Source organism: Propithecus coquereli, unplaced genomic scaffold (assembly GCF_000956105.1).
Source record: "Propithecus coquereli isolate 6110/MARCELLA unplaced genomic scaffold, Pcoq_1.0 Scaffold88, whole genome shotgun sequence".
In the NCBI taxonomy this organism is placed as follows: Eukaryota; Metazoa; Chordata; class Mammalia; order Primates; family Indriidae; genus Propithecus; species Propithecus coquereli.
Genome location: NW_012155062.1, coordinates 9,835,048 through 9,853,574, shown reverse-complemented (window position 1 = coordinate 9,853,574; position 18,527 = coordinate 9,835,048). Strand labels below are relative to the sequence as shown.

Here is an 18,527-nt window from a genome sequence, read left to right as displayed (position 1 = left end):
ACACACCTCTGCCATGGCTCACTGGCCAGTTCTGAAACAGGTGGCTACATCTAGCTGCAAGGGAAGCTGAGAAGTGCAGCTGTTTAGCCAGGTGCATTGCCCCGAGCAGAGCTGGAGACATTCCTGTCGAGGAAGGGGGGCTGGGGAGCAGGTGGTGGGCAGCAGCTCTGCCACCCAGGGTGACAGCCCATTAAAATGCTTTGTTGCCCCCATTTTGGTTTTCTTTTGCTGACCACAGCTTTTGGGGTCTTCAGACAATGAACTCATCTCCCTGGTAAATGAAGAGTAAGGAAGAATTAAATACCCAGCAAGAACACATTAGCCCTTATAAATTGATGATTCTTCTGCCTTACAGATTGCCTGCAAAATGTTCTAATAAGTGTGATTTTTAAATCAATTAATTAATAGATTTTATTAAATATAACCCAATGGGCAGAACACATATTCCTCTGCTTTAGATATCCACTGATAACAGCGTGATAATCCCATGAACCACTAACCCCATTACCCCGAAGCCATGATTTATGGTAGAAATATGCACTTGTCTATTTGAAAAATGAATTTGTTGATTTTTGAATGGAAACATCAATATTTTATATTTCTAAACTTGTTTTAACTCTCTTAATTTTTCCAGTACAGTGCAAATAGGTTTTATAATAGTCTTGTAGTTTCCTTTATTAGAAAAACACAGTGATCTGTACTGTTGAGCTAAATGACAATATTACAGGTCATAAAAAAGATTTAGTATTTGAACCTGTGCACTATTCAAGCTCCCAAAGTCATTCTTGGTGAGGATCAATTTCAATTTTACTCTCACTGCTTACATAATGGAGGTGGTGGGGGGCATCTTAGGCACTGGCTGGGGAGCACAGAGAGCTGTCTTCTGATTTGAGCAGTGCCATTTCCTGGAAGAAACTCCTAGATAAACTCTGTAGGTAACCAAAAGTCTACTTACTGTGGTGAGTTGTTAGATGAAGCCAGATAAATGTCAGGGGCCAGCTATCAGAAAGGAGCCTCCTTGTTTTGGTGTATTTGGTCCGATGCCACTTTTTGAGACAGTCGTTAAATAGCAGGAATGTCCCCAGCAGACTGTGATAATCCCCCACACACAAACACCCCAGGCATCCTGTACCACCTATCACTGCCAGGAAGTACTTTTCATATTTATTTGATAACTTGATTACTCTCTGCCTCCCTAAACAGCATGTAAGCTTCTTGAGGCCAGAGATTTTACCTTTCTCATCGTGATATATCCCAGCAACTGGCATAGCGCCTGCATACACAGTACTCCACACACATCTGCTGCGTGAATAAGCGCATGAGCATATTAGCATAGAAGAATGCTATTTTGATGGAATGTGTGGGTATCAAGGGTTTTCTTTCTGCTCATCCAATGTGAAGTTAGTAATTAAGACATAGATTTTAAATAACGATGACCAGAATATGGCTTGGTTTTATTCACTGGAAATTATCAGCTCTGCTAGGGCTTCCTACCAACCCGTGCATGTTTTCTGCAGGCATGGGAGTCCACTGACTCTCCAAAATCACTTGCAAAGTTGTGGCACAGTGGAGCTGAGAGCTGGGACCTGCCCCCCTTCCCCTGCATAGCCTCTGCTGGGTCCTGGCTGTGCATTTGTGCACACTCCGTGCACGGGGAGGGCAGGCCCTCCTGGGCTAAGTCCATGTGTCAAGCATGTGTTCTAAATTACATTCTGCTTTCCACAGTCCCAAGACCCCCTTTACCCAGCCTCGGTCTGCAGTCTTGATTCATGTTCTTATTAAAAAACGCTGTTGATAACCTTTTGCTATTTCTGCCTCAGTCTTTTAGGAAATGTGCAAAACAGGAAATCACATATCTTCAAAGCTCTGGAGCCAATGATGAAGATAAGCAATGATCTCTCATCTCATTCTTTCTCTTAATCAACTGAATTAATTTACATGCTCATTTTCATTTGGATATGGTGACTGGGAAGGCTTCAAGTATAAACCTACGTAACCTTGCTGAATGGCATGACATTTTGGATTTTTCAAAGAGAGGGAAAAATCTGCTTTGGCCTCCATCACGGCATCCATATTTTGTGCCCATTCTAACTTTTTCTCCTTTTCCCCTATCTTTGGACAATATCAGTGTCATTTCTCTTTGGTAAACTTTAAATCACCATTTAATTTCCAGTAGAAAAAATTATTTTAGTTATACCTAAAATAATTCCCAACCTCAAACACACTTGTCAAAAAGTCAAAATTATATGCAATAGAAAAGATTAGTCCAGAATACTTCCCATTCATTTTTCAGGGTTCCTAATATAATAATATTAGTGATTTTAATTTATCACAAACCCTCAGTTTGGGCTCACTGTTGGCAGGGTAGATGACCAAACCTGAAAATTCAACTTAAAGTTCTCATTTGGGATCCTATGTTATTTGGAGTAGTTGTCCACACTGGTCAAATCAGTCACGTAAATACGGTTCCGCTTAATCTCTCCAGAGGCAGAATTAGTCTTTAAGTTCAGGATCCTTGTCCCAGTCCCACATGTTTTTGTCTCTTTCTCTCTTAAGCTCCTTACTTTCTCATGTGTGAACTACCTTGTATGTTTCTAAGGCATAGGGGACAAGCGGGAAAGGGGGAACATAGAAATCTAGCCTAGCACAGCTATTTTCCTCCTACATTTGTGTCGCTATGATTGAGGGAAAAGAGACAGGAGAATTAAATTATTGTAAAGCTGTTTTTTTCCCCTAATCATTTAATTTTTCAGAAAGTACTGACCAATACTAAAAGGTATGTCCTTTCAAAATGTTTGTGTTTCAAACGGCTTCGTGATTACCTAATTCTAGGAGATACATATAGTTATCTAGAGCTACATGGGCTGTGTATACTCACCTGGAGCAACACGGGCTGTGCATGGTACCTGGAGTTGCCTGGGGTGTGTGGAGATGGTGTGGGATGTCCAGGGTGAGGAGTAGAAGAGCAGTCCTGGTGACTCAAAGCCTGCAGTAGACGTGCAGGGGGGAAGCATGGGGCAGAAATGTGCACAAACATGTTCACAGCTGAGTGGATGCAGCAGTACCCATGCCTGTAGCCATCTCAGTGGGGGGTCCTTCTGTGAACAAGCTTTGATTAATGATATTTTAATACTAATTTTGCTTTTTAGTACTCCCATGCCAAACAGCTCTCATAGAAGCAAGACCCTCCCCCGCCACACACACCAAAAAAAAATCAACGATTTTTATACATGACAGCTGGTCTCTTAAGGATCAGAAAGTTCAGGAGAGCCAGGTGTGTCAGGGATGCGCTGCAGCCAGGGCTGGAGATGCCCTGGCTCCCACATCGTCAGTGCTGGGAGAGACCTCTAGATGGTGCAGGTGAGTCTGCAGTGAGGGAAAGCCCCTCCGCAAGGACTAAGTTTCCAAACTTGCAGACAAGACAGGGAGAGTCAAGGAAGAGTTCCTGGGAAGCCCTTTAAAACAAGGGAAGTGGGGCTGGCGGCAGAGAGGTGTGCCTGGTCCCAGGCAGCCCTGCTGGCCTCTGGGGACGTGGAGCACCTGCTTCTGAGAGCACTGAGGGGTGGCCACCTGTGAAGCCTGGACACCCAAAACTGGACTGCCTGGCTTTCTTCATAGACCCATCTTCTGCTTGGACTAGAAGCTGACCTCCAACGAGAGCCAGGTAAGCCTTGGTTCGTTCCTTTTGGTTTTCAAACGTTCCAGCTGTGGCCGATACTGAAGTGTCATGGGCTAGGAAAGAGCCTGGGTGCATTTTTGAAATGCATGTCATTTTTGGGTTGCGTTTGAACAAGCTTTACCGATTGCTGTGTGTCTGCACTACCAGTTCTAATACCTGAGATTGTGCCTTTGTTTTCGGGAAAACATCGGAAACTCTGTTTTGCTATGGGTTGCACGTTTGGTTAGGGAGCCAAATTTTGTGTGCGTTTTGCAGGCTTTAAGATTTGGGCAACTAAATCAACGAGTGTCTCCAGAGAGTGTGGAAAGTGTGTTTCTCAGGTTTGTCCCCGAGCCTGGTTCACCAAGAAGGCTGGGACTCCAGCTGGGCTCTGTTCCTGCTCCCAGCCCGAGTACGCTCCAACCCTGAGAGACGTTCCAGGTGGGGTTTGGAATAAAGGCTGAGCCTCCTCCTTATGGCCCCTGTGTTGGGGGGAGGAGAAGGAGGGCGGGGTGGGTAGCTATTTGTGGTGGTGAAGGTTTCCATTCCTAGCCGAGAGATTTGTCTCCGTGCCCTGACAGACCGTGGGACAGTGTAGGCTCACGCACAGGAGCCGGTGCTGAGTCCCCAGCACTGAGTCCCCAGCACAGTAGCCGAGGTTCAAGATGTTCGGGCAGGGAGGAGGGGGTGGCTAGGCAGGGAGGACTGTAGGCAGGGAGGACCTCCCGGGGTCTCCCAGGAGTGACGTGATGTATGCTCAGGGAAGCCTCCTTCTGTCTTCTGTGGTCTGTCCCAGCCAGCCGGTGGGACACAGGCTATGAGATGAGTTGAATGGGGAGCGGGGAGGGAGCAACGGCAAAGGCGGGACAGCTCCTCCCCACTGCTCTGCTGCAGTGTTTTTGTTTGTTTGTTTTTTGTTTTTTATTCCAGGGTATTGTGAGGGTACAAACATTATGGTTACACCTTATGTCTTTGCCTCACCCAAGTGCGGTTTAAAGGCATGCCCTTCCCCCCCTACAGTGCTCCCCGTGTCCTTTAGTTGTGGATTTACCCCCCATCCCCCTAATCCCTAGAGAGTGTTACTTCCATGTGATCACCCTAGTGTTGATCAGTTAGTACCAATTTGGTGGCGAGTACAAGTGGAGCCCGTTCTTCTGCTCTTGTGGTGCCTCACTTTGGATAATGGGCTTAAGCTTAATCCAGGAAAGTATAAGAGGTGCTAGATCACTGTCGTTTATTATGATTGAGTAATATTCCATTGTATACATATACCAAATTTTAATAATCCACTCATGGATTGATGGGCACTTGGGTTGTTTCCACATCCTTGCAGTAGTGAATTGTGCTGCAGTGTTTTGGAGACACTTTATAACCAAGAACGAAGCTGTCACTGACTCAAACTATCAAAGAGGTGAAAAGCTGTGATGGGCTGGAGGAGAAAAGGATCCAAGTATCTAAAATAGAGTATTTCCAGCCTGGTTCAATGCTCTGAGATTTCTGAGTCATAGCCACTTAAAACCTTTAAGGATGCATTTTGACAGAAGGCGCCAGAGAGTGAATCCTCAAGGTTGGGAAATTAGCATCTGTCTCAATGATTGCCTGGGGGAGCCCTTCACGGCTGGGGGAGCCTGGGGCCCTGGCAATGATCAGTGGGGTCTCTGCTGCAGCCCTCTGCACCCCTAAATGAGCCCGGCTGTGCTGGGGGGTCATTTGTTGGGGGTGATCGTGGATGGACCTGTCTTTTGGAGGAGAAATTTCCCTGAAATATTTGATTTTCACTCTCTGGACACTACCTGGTTTCTTTCTTTTGTGAACTGGACTTTCACTTTGTTGAGGATACCTATTTGCAAATTGCAGAAGTGTCAGGGGCTTGCCCTTCTCTCTTACACGTCAATCTGTCCTCGTGCCTAGCACAGGCGCTGCCATTAGCGAGTGAGGACAGGCCTGGTCTCACCCCCGTTCCACAGGGTGCGAAACAACCGTGAGCGTCTTCTAATCTGAGGTCTGCAGGTCCCGTAGGACCAAGCCAGGTTACTGGACTTTCCTTTCTGGGTCCAGGTGAGTGAGTTTTGTGGTTTCCACAGACTGGAATTTATTCTCAAGGAAATGCCCAGGAACCCAGCTTCAAAGACTCAAGCAAATCTGAAGTTCAAATACAGGAGTGTAAACAGGATGGCATGTTGGCAGCCAGCCTCGCTGCTGAAGTGGCTCAGCCCCTCAGCTGGGCTCAGTGCCCCTCACCCTCCGCCTGGCCTGCCCCACAGCTGCCTCAGTTAGCCCAGACGACACCTGCCTCCTTTGATGCTGTTTGAAGGCTCTGCCTAGGTAATTCCACCCACCAATAGCATCATTAATTAACTCACATTAAGCTCACTTAGCACATTAGCTCAATTAGGGAACAAAAGCCTCAGCCAGCCCCTGCCTCTGAGGGTGCCACCTCCCTTACCTCCGTCCTCAACTCCCATCCTGTCCTTCTGGAATTTGCATATTGTAGGCAGGACTTTTATTTAGTCCCCAAGATTACTATTTTCCAAAATATTAGACAAGGAGAGAGAAACTGATATCTGGTCATTTACCCCCTACCATACATTTCTGTAGCACTTGTGAGCACTTTCATGCCTGTCTTCCCTAGATTTCCAATAAGGAAATCGGGGCTCAGAGAGGTTCTCTGACTTGGCTGAGGCCACATAGCTGGTGATGATTATGGTGACACTCCTGACTGCATGGGCTGAGCCTGCCACGTGTAATTGGAGGAGCTGGGACTAGAAACTGCATCCCCTGCCTCTGACATGCCACGCTTAACCCCTGTGAGGAGACCGGTGCACTGACAGCTGCGAGGTAGACATGGAGTGAGCGGACAGGCCCCTGCGTGCACCTCAGCTTCCCAGGTCACGTCGGCCCTAGGCCCACACTCACTCACTTCCTGTCCTCATCAGAGGAGGGGGCAAGAGGAAATAATCTTAAATTTTGTTCTTTGTGAACCATCCTGATACAGGTTTAGTAATAGAAGAAATAGCGGAGTGTTTTCAGATTTTATGAAGCAGAATGTAGGCAATTTCAGGTGGTTAAATCTGAGTCTAGGAACTAAGAGAAACTTTCAAAATGGCTTTTGGGGCCCAGGCATCCCAACAAGCCATTGGCCCTTGTTCGTACCCACAAATGAGACTCAACTGTGTTTAATTGTTCATCATTGTCCTGAGGGAGTCAGAGCATTACCCACGGCTAGTTAACCCTGAACAACCAAAGCTAAGGAAAAAGCTTTGACCTTGGTCTTGGCAGGGGTGGGCCATTCATTAGGTCGTGTATTAAGAGGGTGTCTGCAGTCATAGCATTGCTCCTAGCACATTGTGGGGACTCCATGAAAATACATCCGATGGATGAATGGGATCTTCCATCCTTCACATCTGAGAGAGGGCACCAATTATCCTAATCACGCAGTGGGAGACAAGTGGCTACTGGAACATCAAAGGACCCTCAGTCAACAAGCAAACAAATCCCAGTTGGCAAAGCTACCCTTGCTGGGGGCAGAGACATCTGTTATTTCTCAAAGGCCAGGTGCCCAAGGGTGTCAAACACCCTTTTAGCCCCCAGGGCAGAACGGACACCCTGTTTCTCGTGCTGGGGAAGCAGGAGGCCTTGTCCTCTCTGCCCAGATCCTCCTGCCCAGGCACCTCTGGAACTGCCCATCGTTCGTACACGTACTGACACATGTAAATACCAGGAGGCCTTGTTTCCCACCTCCGACACATCAGAGGACTGGGGAGGAAGGATGGGTGGCGAGAGCCTGGCCTAGGAGATGCACCTGCGCTGACTGGCCGCACCACCCGGCAGGCTCACGCCAGCTCTGCCACTCCGCAAGCAGTCAGACGGCTCCACGCACGGTGGGAGGGCGCCTCCCCCGCTGGTCATGCTGAAATCAGAGTCAGAGCAGTGGCGCCCACAATCACGTTGTTGTTACTGCTATAGTGGCCGTGTGGCCTCTGCAGCATGAAAGCCAAGCTTAACTGTGGTATTTCTAGATCCCTGAAGATCGAAACTGTTAACTGATACTATTCAATGGCTAGATACAAGCAGCTAAAGGTGTGCCCAAATACTGAAATAAGATGCAGTATTCGTCTCTTGAAAATAAGAGAGAGATGGTTCTGCCGACAACACTTTAATCCTGACATAAAGCGCTTTCTTAGGATAGAAGAAAGATGTGCGAAACCACACTGCAAATGAAAAACGAGAGAGCACCATTTTGACAACTCTCTGACCATTAACAAATTTTTTTTAAAACTTCATTTGCCACATTTCCAATTCCATATTTGCATGGGGTCCTGCATGCATGGGAGAGGTAAGAAGCGAGGATTTCAAGTTGGTTTTAATACACATCTGCTCATTTGGCAAATCTTTTCTGAGCATCTGCTACGTGCGAGGCACCACGCTGGGATGTAGGGACACAGTGGTGCGGTGGATAATAAGAGAAAGCAGCCCTGCACTCACAGAGCCTAGATTCTACTGCGGGGAGAGAAACCATAATCTATAGATATGCACGTGAGTTCAGATAAATCCCGTACCATGAGAAACAAGTCAGAAGGGCAGGCAGAGAAGGTGCCGGGTGGGAGTGGGGACTTCTTGGGAAATGATTCTTGAGCAGAGATCTAGACGAAGTGAGGGAGTGAACCCAAGAGCAGAAGCACTGGGGTGGGGTGAGCTGGAGATGTCCCTGCACCAGCAGGAAGGAGGGAAGAACAAGAGACGAGAGGAGACGTAGCAGCCAGTGTTCCATGGTGAGGAAGGGCTTTCGCTGAGGGTGGTGGGAGGGCAAATAAAATGATACATCAAGTCAGGGCCGAAGTTCAAACAGGATTGTTCATGCACAGTGTCGTTCTGGGACAGTTGGTGCCCACACCACACCACGAAGGCTGTGTATCAGCCCTCGAGGAGCCGGATCCCCGGGTAGCCTCTTCCTGAGAGGGCTGGTTTGGCAGCTGTGCAGGGCAGAAAGGGCAGCGGGAGCAGGTGGCTGGAGAGGAGTGGTCCCCTTCCGCCACCCCCCACCACATCTATTCCCATGGCCATTAACACATGACAAGGGGGCCATTCTGAGGAAAAGCTTGAAGACCCTAACTTGAAACACATGCTTACATTTCAAAAAGTCTGAAACTAGATTCTCAAGACTCAATAAATTGTGCAGAGAGAACACGTTTCACATTCTTGCAGAGACAAACAGCACTGTCTCCGCGTCTGCAGCTCCGTGGGGTCCCATATAGTCGGCGGGGCTGCAGGCCGCTCCAGTAGCTCCCTGCTTCCACTTGGAGGGATGGACACTCCCCAGCAATGTGAGAGAGGTGGAGTTGGGACACAGCCAACTCCCTGATGGGCTCAGGCAGCTGTTGGGGAACTAGTTTGGGGATCAGTTGTGCAGCCAGCTCAGCATGCCGGCCCCGTTCCTGCTGACAGCACGCACGGCTCATGGGGTCAGAGAGACCCCTGGCTGTGCTGCCCCATCCAGCACAGAGGAGCTGGCACCTGGCAGGTTTGGTTTCCTTTCTCATAATATGACCATGGAGGCCAATCAGGAGGGAATTCAGCTTGGAGTCTCTGCAAAGCCCAGGGCAGCGAAAGTGTAGGATGGGTCATGAGGGAGGAGCTGGGGGGATGGACACAGCTCGATGCCTGGTTGGGGTCTCACGCTGTATGGGTAGGCCCAGGTCCCCAGAGGGTGCTCAGATGGGATGCAGACGTCTGTTGGGTTGGCTGATTTTATTTACCCAGTTAGGTGTGGTTTTTATGGCTTACTCTTTTGATTGAGGCTCTGTGTCCTGCTATAATAAACGTTACCTTAGGCGCTAATCCCTAAAAATACTGAAATGCACTGAGCATCCCTAAAAGGTCCCCTAGAGGAGTCTCAAGGTTCATTTTCTTTAAGATTTAGTCCTTAATAAAGGCTAGAAATGGCTGTTCCTAAAACCTCCTGTCCATAATGAAGAAGATAAATCAGAGCATACGCTTCGGGGCTGTGGTTGTTCGGATCTCCGTCCTCTGCAGGAGCCTGCGTCTCTGGGAAGCGTGACCAAGGGAGGGGCTCTGAGAGCTGGTCCAGAGTGAGCTTTGTAAACAGCAGATTAACAGTGCACGGTAGGTTTGCAGAGTGTGGTTTTCTGATGGATTTCTTTATGGGCGATAAAATTTCCGCTAAGTATCATTTACATTTAGCAGAACTTTTGAATTTTAGCTCATTCTTAGATTTGGTGAGAGACCATCCCTAAGGCACGTGCACACACACAGCAGACAGCTGTCTGTCCAGGCAGCCTCTGGAAGGGGCCAGGCCTGTCCTGTGGCCACCATGATGCCCTCGAATGTGTGGGCCCCCTTTGGCACTCATTAAGCAGTTTTGCCCCTCATTTTATGGACAGAGGAAACTAAGGCAAGGATACTTCAGTTACTTGGGACACACGATTTTGAGTCAACTCTAAAAACCAGGAGACCAGACTTTCTCCAGAATTACTGCCAGTTGGTTTCCACATGAAAATCGTTATCCAAACAGACCACACACGGGCTTCTGACTTGACTTCTGTGCCTGGCGTGCGTGAGGGAGGAGGTGCTTGAGAGTATGACCCTGATGGTTATTGCAGTTGTTGCTTTTGAAGGCAAATATTTATTTTGTGAAGATTGCAAAATTAAGCACAGTAGAATGTTGAGCTTCTCCTTATGTTTACAGAATAAATAGAACGGAGACACTGGCAAATGCAGTGTCCCCTGTTCTCTAGGGACCAGCTGTTTGTGGCACCAATTAAATAAAAGCAGGGGCCTTTGGGGATGCAGGCCTCAGGCAGACCAAACATCCCTCCTCCCAGGGAAGGTCTGAGGGTTCCACTCGTCTCACTGGGTTCTGTTTGGGGGTCCCAAGGACACAGTATGGGCTGGACAGCGGGTTTTGGGTGGCCGTCTTTCATCTTTACCCCAGTGCCCTAAAGAAGAGCGGTTCCCCAGGGCCTCCCTGGAGGATTTCTTTGTGAAATCAGAGTGGCCACTATGTTTGCCATAGGACATTGGGCTCCAAATCTTGCTCAAGGCTTTGTGAGATCTGATAGCAACAGGAGGCCTGGCTCCTGTTCTTATGGCCCATAGCATTGAAAGCAAGAAATAGGGCAAACAGCCATAAAGTCACACACAAACAAAAAGGCAAACCCACGTAAGGAGAAATGGAAATAAACAGCACTTACCACATTATACCATGTCACAAATGACCGTCTGTCCTCTCCATGCTGTCTTCGGGGACAGGTTCTCTAGCACCTAGCACAGTGCCTGGCACACAGTAGGTATTCAGTAAATGTTGATATAAACCTACTATGGATTCTTTGTTATGCTATTTAATCTGCATAGCAATCCTGTGACACAGAGATTATCATCACTATGTCACAGATGTGCAAAGTAAGGCTTAGAGGGATGAGGTGATTTTCCCAAGGGTTCCCTTCTTGCAAGATCATGAACTTTAACTCAATGTCTTTTCCATGAGCTCCTTCAGAAATCAGAGCTGGGGTGAGGTGGGCTGTTGCAAATTTGCCTGAAGTCTAACTTTGTATCATAACCATTTCGGGTGTGGGGACAGCTTCTACCTAGGAAGATGTTTAAGGCCCTAGACCTTGCCTGGCTCCCCAGAGACACCTTGGCAGACAGCCCTGCTGCTGGCTGGCCCCACAGCCTGTACAGCTGATGTTGGGGCTGCAGGGTGCTGGGAGCTAGAGCAGAAAACTCAAGGCCAAGGCAGACCCGGCCGGCCACTCTTCCCACGGCAGCAGCGCCAGAATCGCCCTGGACCTAGGATGAGCCAGGTCTATGTCAGCTTCAGGAGCCTTTCTTCTCTGAAGTCAGGCTGAACATGTCCTATTGGGGTTGAACTGGAGTGGGCTGGCCACCAGAGGTGGGCACAACTCGGGGAAGGACGCTGGCGGCGGGCGCAGTGGAAGAGTGGGTAGGAGCTCAGATCCCGGCACCTCTCTATGATGGTGGTGGGGCTAACTTCTCTTGGTTCCCCCAGAGAGGGTAACAGTACTCATCTTGTGGGAGTATTGTGCAGTTTAAGTGAGATGAGGCAGGCAAAGCCCTTAGAGCAGGACACAGGCACACTGGGAGTGAGTTTAATGAATCGGCATGGCCTGTGAGCGCATGCAGCCTGTAATCATTCTCTGTGGTCAAGTCCGTCTCAGATGTCTGTCTTTTCCTGGAACAACATATCGATTTGGCCAGGATTCAGGGTACCGCCAGGACCCTGCAGTTAAGGCGCAGGGTCTGTGAGCCCCATGGAGTATGGTGTCAGGTTGGCCACCTTACCACTAGTGACACCCACCCCCACTCTGGCCCTGGTGCAAGCTCAGGGCTGCTGCATCTGCGATTCCTTCTGTCAAGAATTCTCTTGCCCAAGACCTCTGGGCATCTCCCCCATTCCTTCAGGTGTCTGCTAACATGTCATCTTACCACAGAAGCCCTCCCTGACCCCTCTGTATGAAACAGTTGCTCCCACCCCCAAAACTCCTGTTTTATTTACCCACAACACTGATCACTAGATGACTTACGCACACACAATAGAATATAAATGTTGTAACGTTTATATTCTATATAATTTATAATCTATGTATATTATATAGAGGATGTTTTATATATATATATATTCGAACCTAGATCTTGGTGGGGAATCAGTAAAAACTCATTTAACAACATGGCTCGCTGCTGAGGTCAGAGTCAGGGCTTACCGCCTGAGCTGGGAGGCGGTTTCCTCTTGTGCTCTTGAGAGCCTCTCAGGGGGGCTCTCCTGTCCCTTGTCGGGGTTTCAGGATGTGACTCCCAGGGACCTCCCTGGGATTCTCTCACTGCAAAACTGTCTGGAGTCAGTGAAGCAAACAGGGAAGAGAACGAGACCTTGAAGTAGCAGGTTTCGGGTCGAGGACACAGGGAGCAGCGAGCGACCTGCCCTCCCATGCGGCTGAACCTGACCTGTCATTAAGTGCAGTATGTGTGTTGTCTCTGATACCCGGTGAGCTTGGGAGGCCAGTGTCTAACCCTGGTTTTCAGGTAAGGAAACAGAGGCCAGGAGAGAGCCACTCGCCCAGGTCGCCCCAGCTGGGGGTGGTGGAGATGCAGTCTCCTCTGCCTGCCCCTCAGCTGCCCTGCCCGGCGTCCCCTCCGTGTGCTGCAGAGCCAGTTGTCAGGGGCCCATCAGGCAGCACGTCATGTCAGACAGTCAAAATGAAGAGGCTTTATTCAAGGAACCCATTCTAGAGGTGAGGGCAGGGCCTTGAGGGCATTTCCTCTGTCGGTTACTGCTGCCTGGTACCTGCCATGAGCCCTGCTCTCCTCTTCGGTTCTTGCGTCTATATCCTTCACAGTTCTTGGACCCTGGCTGGGGAGGTAGGAGGGGCTTCTCTTTTCTGCAGCCCTGCACCTCCGCAGCTTGGCTCAGGATTACAGACCCCAACAGCCATCTGACATGTGCCCACTTCATGGACTCGCTTTCCGCAGCCTTCCCTTCTGCTGCGGTGGCTTGCTGTGTATGAGAGAGAGAGAGAGAGGGAGAGAGGGGGAGACAGCAACCAAAGTAGCTGGGCATGAGGCTCGGACCAGGCTGGGGAGTGGAGGGGCAGAGGTCGGGGCAGAGGGCAGCCCAGGGGCGGCCCCAGCAATGGAGGGTGTTGGAGGGGTGGGAGGTCCACCAGATGGAAGAGGCTAATCTGGCTCGGCACATCCCCCGCTGGATGACACCTTTACCCTGCGTGTCTGGGGTCCAAGCTGCAGATGCTCCCTTTAACCGAAGGCAAGACAGATCTGGTCCTTCGGTGTGGGTGAATGCTCGGGAGGCGTGAAGAAGGGGTGCAGTGCGAGCGAGGAGCTGCCTCGGCACTGTGGACAGTGCAGTGCCTGCGAGTTTTAGGCGATCTCGTTTTCTACAGCCCTGAACGTTTCTGAAGCTGGCACTTCTCCGCTTACTGAGTAGACGCCTCGTTGGAAACAGAATGTCTGTGCCTTGTGCACACCCCTCGGCCCCTGCTGAAAACTCCCCGGGTTAATGGTTTCCTTTTGGAAAGCTTTCAAATTGTTTTCACTTGAGTTTACATTATCTGCTTCCCTCTGCTCTGTGTGTGGGTTGTTCTCCTGTTGTGTTTAATTTAACCAGATCTGCAGCTGTGCTAACAGGTTCATTGGTGCCCTCCTGCTTTCAGAATGGGTTAGTGTAAGCCTTGGCTTCCCCAACAGACCGTCTCCACGCAGAAACACTCCTGGCGTTGGGCGTTGTCTGGTGTTCCTGTCACTTCAAACCCCATTTCCTCTGACCAGACTTCACTGTGTCTCAGATTCTAACTAGTTAGGACTAATATTTTAATAGTTAAAATTAATGATTTATAAAAATCACTGTTAAAAACAAAACAAACAAAAAAGCTTCTCCTTAGTGCTGTCGACCCCAGCATTCATTAGAAAGATCTGTGTGTTCCATAAATATGAAGATCCCTTGGAGCCTTACTCTTTAGAAATACGTTGTGAATTTTGTATCTTTTAGAAAACATGCCAAACATGCAGATTAGCAAAGACGTCCAGAATCTGTCAAGTTCAACCTTATTTTGATTTTTTAATGAGCTTTTTATGTTTAATTAGACTTAATGGGAGACCCGGCCACCTACTAAGGTGGTGATTACTGGGGACCACAGAGATGGAATGAGGTGTTCTAGACCTGGGTAGTGGATTTTACCCCTGCAAACACTTCTGTGCCCTGCCTAGATCTTTCTGTGCTTCATAGACCAATGAGGGGTTTCCAGAAGATTCTCGTAGCTATTCTCAGTGAAGGAGGTAGCCCAACAGGCCTCATCCTTGGCATTCCAGAGGTGTGACCCATGTGGCCCTGTTCTCCGTGGCCCTTCCCTACATAGGTGCCATTTGTCAGGAGAAGGAAGAATGGCTTTGAACTGCAGCCAGTTCCATCTGATGAAGTTGGCTGGAGCTCCTGTTAGAACACGGGCTCCTTGAGGGATATTATAATATCTAGATCCATAGAGGCCAAAAATCCTGTCTATTAAAAAGGGAATAAGCAAATGCCAATCATCTCTTTAGTTCATCATTTAGTGTGATGAACTAAAGGCTTAAAAAGTGACTTGTTCGTGTGAATGAGAGATTGAGCAAGAAAACAAAACACAAATAGTGATTTCTTTCCCCTCAGCAGAAGTTGTACTAAGCCACAGAAAAGCTCACTGGCCCTTCAGAGACACTGAAACCTGTGACCACTGTCAGCTCTGAAGTTCTGTGTTAATTAGAGTCTTCTGGGCTTTGTCAGCAATTAACACAAAAAAGATTTCTTTAATAAGAAGGAAAATGTGTGTATTTAAGTGGAGGAAACAGGTATTGAATGGGAGAACTTCCAGAAGCTCCAAGTCCTCCGTCATACCTGGGGTCACTTCTCTACTTGAAGAACACTCAGAAAGGGCACGTTCTTCACAGAGCCAAAGGTGAAAGGCCAGCAGATCTCTGAGGCAGGCCCCGGGGGCAGCACTGTTGGGTGGTCCTCTTGGCCAGGAGTGTAGGACACTTGGGTGCATCTCAGCTTTATCCATTCTGGAAACATCTGAGGGTGGGGCCAGTGGCAGGCCACCAGCCTCCTTACTGCATTCCTGATCACAGCATAGGTGTCTTTATAAATGTGAGCTCATTTGTTCTCAGACTGGAAATAAGAGGTATTTGGGGGCACCCTCGGCTACTTCATCTTAGCATGTACCTGTCCTCACTCTGCCCCCAGAATTTGGCTTCTGATGCCAGGGACCAGGGCTCCCTGCAGAAATGACTGATCCTGGGGCTGGGGCAGGGAAAACACAAGATGAGCCTGGAGAACCTCATAGTGCCAGATAATAAGGCAACCCTCAACCCTCAAGAAAAAAGAAAAAAAATGGGGGTGTGTCAGAGGGACACAGGCTAAAAGAGCTCCCAGTCACCAAAGCTGGTACAATAGAGCAACAAAATAAATAATGTAGTATCAGATTATAACCCAGAGTTTAAAATAAATATCCATGTGTCCATACTGACAGAAATGAAGGAGAGAAGGAAGGAAGGAAGGAAGGAAGGATAGATGGATGGATGGATGACAGAGAAAAGAGAAATCTGTGCAAAAGAGTCCAGGTCATCTGCGTAGATACTCTGCCCTTGGGTGGAGCATAGCTCCCTGCCTGTAAATGTGGGCTGTGCAGGGGCTTCCCTCCCAAGAGTGCAGCATGGAAGCGGGGAGAGTTCCCTCCCAGCGGAGGAGCCTGGCAGACGCTGCCTCTGCCAGGTGGTCAGGGCAGCGTCGGCAGTCATGGCTGTGTGACCAGCGTGCGCCTCGATGGGAAGTGGTGAGCGTGGCACGTTACCCCTGCGGTCTCCTCCTCACAACGCACAGCCCCAGTCTAGTCATGAGAAAAACGTCAGACACCTCCTGATGGGGGGACATCATTCAAAACACCTGACCAGTGATCCTCAAAGCAAGGAAAGTCTGAGAACTGTCACAGCCAAAAGGAGCCTTGGGACACATGACAACTAGAGTGTAGGAGTCTGGGACAGAAAAGGGGCATTAGGGGAAGACCAAGGACATCTGAGTAAAGTGTGAACTTTAGTGCACAATAACATATCAGTATTGGTCCATCAGCTGTGACAGCTGTATCACACTAATGTAATGTCTTAGCAGAAGAAGCCCGGGTGTGGGGAGTGTGGGAACAATGCACTGTCTGACTTTCCTGTGAATCTAACACCATCCTGAACCCTTGTCTGGACTCAGTGATTCCCGCTTTGCCCCTGTGCCCTTTGCACCCCCATAGAACACCATCCTGCAGTTAAGGGCGGCCTTGACTTCTCGAGCTCGGTCAGGAATGACTTCTTGGGAAATCCTGATGCCGTCTAGTCTGTTTGTGAAGGGTCAGCCTGCCCTGCACTCCAAGCCCACCAGTCTCGGACATCACCGGCATGGGCAAGGCAGGCAGACAGTGCTGCCCCTTTTCTAGCTGGCCAATCAGTATGTCATTTCCACATCATTCCTGCTGGCCACCACTGGGCTCTGACCAGGGGCTTTTTCAAGTTCCCAGACCCCAGTGCCATTCCCCGGCTCCCTCCTAGGCCTGTTGGTACTGGCCACACACCGCTGCCCCCAGAACTGTGGCTCTGCTTCTGGTGCAGCCCCTCACCCGCCTCCCCTCCCTCTGGCACCCATCCTCTCACCCGAGGTTTGTGAGTAACTGCCATGTGCTGGGCCAGGCTGGAACCCGGACAAGGACAACACAAGTCTTGCCCTCATGGGCTGGCGCATTTCTGTGTCTCCCGGCTCTGTGTCTGGGAGGCTGACCTGCACCCACAGGCCCCCTTGTCCTCTGGCATCCGGTTGGATTTGTCCCATAGAAGGCACCCATGGGAGCAGAGAGCAGGAGAATGGTGGCTGGCAGGGGATTTACTCTGTACCTTTCTAACTGAGGCCACAGCCCCTACCCCTGCATTCAGATCCACTCTCTCCCTTGCCCCTTTGCGCTTAGGGGTGGTAGCAGCTCCTGGGGTGCTGCCCCCGGGCCCTGCCCAGTGCTGGCAGATGCGGTCCTTGCTGCACTCACCCCAGGTGGTGCTTGGAGCTGGGCTCAGAGGAAAAGCAGTGTCAGCGATGGGGCCGTGGTTGTCCAGGCTGAGTGTAAGGGCGATACTCGCTGAGAGGCCTGCAGAACGGCCACCTGGCCAGAGGGCGATGGCTCACTGCCCCTGAGCTCTGCGTCTCTGCAGAGCCCCACATAGCTCCGAAGGCCAGAGTCCCCGTGTGCAGAGTGCTCTGCGTGCCTGGTGAGGCAGCTCGGGTAGTGGGGAGCGTTAGACCCGGCTCTGCTGCTTGCTGCTAGGTCAGGCACCTCCTACCCTCTGAGTCCCAGGTTCCTGATCTGTAGAATGGGAGTAATACCTACCTTCCATGGTGTGAGGATGAAGGTAACATTCATAAACAGGATATCACAGTGTCTAACACGGAATATACCATCAACACGTGGCATCTTTTATTTTTCTTATTCCTATTTGGAGAATGAACTGACAGGAAGGTTTTTTCTCCTAGAGGTGAATATTGAGCCTTTTGTGAACAAAGATGGCGCTCGCAGCTCCCTACTTAGGTGATAATGGATAAGAACCTTGTGCTAAAAAGTCCTGTGGACCTGACCTTGAATCCCAGGAAGAGTTGTTATTTACATAAGGCCAAAGGCCAGTGAGGCATTCAAAAGAGCCCAGTGTTAAAGGACCTTCGAGAATTCTGATGATGTGTTTTTCTTACCATGAGACGGAAGCCAAGCTTGTGTCTCCAGCCAAACAATTTCTGGGTTTTGTGGTCAGTTTGGAGCTTGAAACAACTAGTGGTCACTGTGTGCAGTGTGGACTCTCAGTCACACGATCCCCAGAAAAGTGCATTCCTCCTCCTGTTCCCACAGAGGCAGGCAAGGGCAGAAGGCAGGGAGCGCTCCGGGAGCCATGACACAGGCGGGAAGGGCTCTGCCAAGGTTCCAGCCCAGGGCATCCTCTGGTGCTAGAAGCACAAGGAATGAAGGCCTGGGGTGGCTGAGGCTGTGCAGGGCCCAGACCACCAGGTCTGGGGCTGATGGCTGCTGCTCTCTCAGCACCCCCCCACCCCAGCTGGCCTCCTCCACCCCCAGGAGGAACCATTCAGCATCCTGTGGCCTGTTTCACACAATGTGGGGAGGTGTCACTCTAAACACCTGGTGAGAGCCATCATAGGAAATTGTTTGGACTTGGAACACAGATTGCCTTGTTCTGGGCATGCCCAGCTCAGAAAGCTCTAGAAGAAAATTCCAGAAGGCAAAGGGGAGACTCCAGCTAGCCAGGGTGGGGGAGGGTG

The 18,527-nt window shown here is 49.7% G+C and overlaps 1 protein-coding gene across 1 annotated transcript in view; it reads left to right on the top strand.

The window, feature by feature from the left end:
* Positions 1–3,372: 3,372 nt before the first annotated feature.
* Positions 3,373–18,527, top strand: part of EDAR (ectodysplasin A receptor) — an 81,210-nt gene continuing 66,055 nt past the window's right edge. The window contains exon 1 of the mRNA XM_012664282.1: positions 3,373–3,664. The gene's annotated coding sequence lies outside the window, so the exon portion shown is untranslated. The remainder of the gene's footprint in view (positions 3,665–18,527) is intronic.